General features: G+C 49.0%; 1 protein-coding gene across 1 annotated transcript in view; it reads left to right on the forward strand.

Moving 5' to 3' along the window:
- LOC310824517 (nephronectin-like) overlaps positions 1-5,000 on the forward strand; it is a 21,230-nt gene that overhangs the window by 1,033 nt on the left and 15,197 nt on the right. The window lies entirely within an intron of this gene.

The following is a 5,000-nucleotide window of genomic DNA, read 5'->3' on the forward strand; positions in this document are numbered from 1 at the left end:
CATGCAGGGAGAGATGGGGTGGTGGTGGGGTGGGGGGGGGTCAGAGGGAGGAAAGGGGAGGAGGGGAAGTGCATATTTTCTCTTTGAGCAGAACCCTTGTCTCTGTGACAGCCCTGAGGTTGCTGCTGCCAGATCAGTCATGTCTTAACAAGAACCTGGAAGCAGAAAATGTTACTATGAGCCATCTAACCACCGAACATGACTGACTGAGCCGTCTGACACACACACACACACACACACACACACACACACACACACACACACACACACACACACACACACACACACACACACACACACACACATCTAACTACAGAACATGACTGTAAATCTAGTAGACACAGAGCTAAGTGAAAACATGACCTATATTCATGAGCCTCACGTAAACACGTTCTCCTGTCACAGACTAGACCCAGACCAGACCCAGACTAGAGACTAGACCCAGACTAGAGACTAGACCCAGACCAGACCAAGGGTGCCATGGGTGAAGTGTTACATTTACATTTATGGCATTTAGCAGACGCCTTCATCCAAAGCGACTTACAACAAATACATTTGTCTCAGTAATCTATGCTAGGACCAGGGGCCGTTGGCAGTCACAATGCTAGAAGTAGGAATAATTATTATTTTATTTTTTTTAAATTAATTTATTTACAGTAGAGAAACTGTACAGGGGGGTAGAGGGGATGAAGGGGTATTTAGGAGGGACAGTTAAGATGTAGCTTGAAGAGATGGGTCTTCAATCTACGGTGGAAGATAGGTAGTGACTCTGTAGTCCTGACAGCAGTGGGAAGCTGACCAAGTAGCACGACTGCTGCATCCATGTAGAGGCGGCAGTGCCAGGCGGCCAGCCGAGGTGGAAGAGCAGAGTGATCGGGCAGGGGTTAGGGTTAGTACAGGGGGGGTTTGGGGGCTGACCATTGCTTGCAAGTAGGGAGGGGCTGTTCCCTTTGCCGCCCAGTAGGCGAGCACCAGGGTCTTCAATCTGATGCGAGCTGCTACTGGGAGCCAGTGAAGGGTGTGGAGGAGGGGAGTGACATGGGAGAATTTGAGGAGATTGAACACAAGACGGGCAGCAGCATTCTGGATGACCTGGTCTGATGGTGGAGGCGGGGAGACCGGCCAAGAGTGTGTTGCAGTAGTCAAGGCGAGAGATGTGTCTGGACCAAGAGTTTTGCTGCTCCTCTGGTGAGGAATGGACGTATCCTTCTGATGTTGTAGGGAAAGAATCTACAGGAGCGTGCTGTCACTGTGATGTTTGCCGCACAGAATAAGTGGTTGTCAAGGATCACCCCAAGGTTCTTGGCTGTCTGGAAGGAGGTCACAGTAGAGTTCTCTACTGTGATGGAGAAGTCTTGGAGAGGGCAGGCTTTCCCCGGGAGGAAGAGCAGCTCAGTCTTGTCAAGGTTGAGCTTGAGGTGGTGGGCTGACATCCAAGCGGAAATGTCTGGAAGACATGCTGAGACACGTGTTGCCACCTGTGAGTCAGAGGAGGGGAAAGAGAGAAAGAGTTGAGTGTCATCTGCGTAGCAGTGGTAGGAGAAACCATGTGAGGAAATTACAGAGCCAAGAGATTTGGTATAAAGGGAGGACAGTAAAGGCCCTAGGATAGAGCCCTGGGGGACCCCAGTGGTGAGGGCTCTATCCTAGGGTCACCTGGTAAGAGCGATCGGCCAGGTAGGATGCAAACAGACAGGGTTGAATGCAGCAGACAGGTCCAGAAGAATGAGAACAGAGGAGAGGGAGGAAGCTCAGCAGAGTGGAGGGCCTCCGTGACACGGAGGAGAGCAGTTTCCAGATTGGTGAGGGTCAGGGAGGTTGTTCTGAAGGAGGTAGTGAGACAGTTGGTTAGAGACAGCACGTTCAAGGGTTTTAGATAAGAAGGACAGAATGGATACCGGTCTGTAGTTATGGACAGCAGACGAGTTGGTTTTTTGAGAAGAGGCTTGACTCTGTCTGTCTTGAAGGCCGCTGGGACAGATCCAGTGGATAGAGAGGAATTGATTATGGTGGTAACGAATGGAAGGAGGTCTTTGGAGATGGATTGGAGAATGGGGGAGGGGATAGGATCAAGGGGGCAGGTGGTTGCTCGCTTATATGTGAAGTTTTAGAATATCATCAGGGGAGAGGGGGGAAAGAGCTGATAAACCAGAGACCGGGTGTCGCGCAGTGGGTTTGGGAGGAGAGGTAGCAGTGTTGGTGAGAGGTAGAAAGAAAGAGCTGCTAATGTCATCAACCTTCTTTTCAAAGTAGGTGTCAAAGTAATCTACAGACAGGGAGAAGGGAGGAGGGGGAGGAGGGGGAGGAGGAGGTGGGTTGAGGAGTGAGGAAAATGTGGAGAACAGTTTCCTTGAGTCAGAGGCAGAATGTTTAATTTTGGAATGGTAGTAAGAACCTTTAGCAGCTGATGCAGATGAGGTGTAGTTGAGGAGGAGAGAGAGATAAGGTTCTAGGTAATCAGGGAGGCCGGTTTTTCTCCATTTCCTCTCAGCTGCCCGGAGCCATATTCCACAAGCTTGCAGGGTTTCAGACAGCGTGTGGAGAGGATGGTGCTGGCCTTGAGGACAGGGAGAGTCGAAAGATGAGGAAAGAGTGGACAGGAGGGTGGAGGAGGCTGCATCAGTGGATAGAAGGGAGAAGGATTCAACAGAGGGTAGGGAGGATAAGACAGAGGAAGAGAGAGCAGTGAGTGAGAGGGTGCGCAGGTTGGAGGTGAGAGGATACAGTGTGGGTAGAGACTGACTGGGAGGGGGAGGATTTGAGAGGAAGGGAGAAGGATACGAAATGATGATCAGAAACCAGAAGAGGGGTAACAGTAAGGTTGGAGGTATGGGAGGATCTGGTGAAGACAAGGTCGAGCTGAATGCCCACATAAGTTGGAGGAGAGTGGGACAGGGTAAGGCCGAAGGAGGAGAGAAGGTCAAGTACTCCAGACGAGTGAAGCTTCTCTGACTGGATGTTGAAGTCTCCCAGTAGTGAGAGCGGTGTGCCGTCCTCAGGGAAGAAGCTGAGAAGGACATCCATCTCCTCTTAGAAGTGGCCAATCTGACCTGGTGGACGATAGATAACAACAATGTGAAATTTTGACAGGGGAGGTGACAGAAACAACATGGAATTCGAAGGTGGATATGGACAGGTGTGACAGAGGAAGGACATTATGTGACCACTTAGGCGAGATGAGTTATGTTCCTCCCCCTCAACCAGAGAGTCTAGGGGAATGAGTAAAGGAGTAGGCATCAGAGAGGGCTGCTGGAGTAGCTGTGTTTTCCAGTGTAACCCATGTCTCTGTGAGAGCCAGGAAGTAGAGGGACATGAAGCAGGCATAGGCTGAGATAGCCTCTGACTGGCAGTTCCAGAGTCCCCCCGTGACAGTGAGGTCATGGTCAGTTGAGCATGGTGGGTAGATTAGATTGGAAGGGTTGTGAGTGGAGGTGTAGCGTCGATGTGTCCTCCTGATGGATGAAATAACAGGAATGGGGAAAAAGCACATTGTGATATTTTCCGGTATAGAGAGAGAGGGTTTGTGGGCAATACAAGATGTAGGTTGCGCTCAAGACACACAGAGTAGTGAAAAAACAAACTAATAGAATACAAACACACACACAACTATACGCACACACACACACACACACACACACACACACACAAACACACACACACACACACACATGCATGCATACACACACGCATGCACGCACACACACACATGCACACACGCACACGCATGTATGCACACACGCACACACACACACACACACACACACACACACACACACACACACACGTGTGGGGGTTTCATGTTTAGACCCAACTCCAGCCGTTCACGTGTATGTGAGGGTTCAGGGTTCATGTTTAGGATGTGTGGGAGGTCAGGGTTCATGTTTAGGATGTGTGGGGGGTCAGGGTTCATGTTTCGGATGTGTGGGTGGTCAGGGTTCATGTTTAGGATGTGTGGGGGGTCAGGGTTCATGTTTAGGATGTGTGGGTGGTCAGGGTTCATGTTTAGGATGTGTGGGGGGTCAGGGTTCATGTTTAGGATGTGTGGGGGGTCAGGGTTCATGTTTAGGATGTGTGGGGGGTCAGGGTTCATGTTTAGGATGGTCCCCTCAGAAAGATTCACAGTCTATTTACTTCAATATTCTGCCCATTTTCTCCTTCTGCAGTTTGGTGAGACTTCTATTGATTTCTTCATATTGTGGTCTAATTTACAGCCTCAAAGCTAAGAAAAGGCGTGCTCAACAAAACAAGAGGAATAGCTTTGATAAATGTGTGTTTGAGAGCTGTACTAATCCAGTAACAAATCATAAAGCCAGCATTCATGAATAAAATAAAACAATTATAATTGAATGCATATTAGCAGTCTCTGTGGCCGCGTTTCTGCATCAGGCCTTTCTCAGCACAGAGGCAACAAACACACGCTTAGCATCATGGGGGATGTGTCTTCACAAAGCCCCAGCGGTGATTGGCTAATTAGGTAGTCTCCTTGTTGTTCAACACAGTGTATGTAAACAACATAACTTAGTCTCTCACTCTGAACCTTCTATCAGGTTCTTAGTCTCTCACTCTGAACCTTCTATCAGGTTCTTAGTCTCTCACTCTGAACCTTCTATCAGGTTCTTAGTCTCTCACTCTGAACCTTCTATCAGGTTCTCAGGGTCTCACTCTGAACCTTCTATCAGGTTCTTAGGGTCTCACTCTGAACCTTCTATCAGGTTCTTAGTCTCTCACTCTGAACCTTCTATCAGGTTCTCAGGGTCTCACTGTGAACCTTCTATCAGGTTCTCAGGGTCTCACTCTGAACCTTCTATCAGGTTCTTAGGGTCTCACTCTGAACCTTCTATCAGGTTCTTAGTCTCTCACTCTGAACCTTCTATCAGGTTCTTAGTCTCTCACTCTGAACCTTCTATCAGGTTCTTAGTCTCTCACTCTGAACCTTCTATCAGGTTCTTAGTCTCTCACTCTGAACCTTCTATCAGGTTCTTAGTCTCTCACTCTGAACC

This window comes from Argentina silus, assembly GCF_951799395.1.
Source record: "Argentina silus genome assembly, contig: scaffold_301, whole genome shotgun sequence".
NCBI lineage: Eukaryota > Metazoa > Chordata > Actinopteri > Argentiniformes > Argentinidae > Argentina > Argentina silus.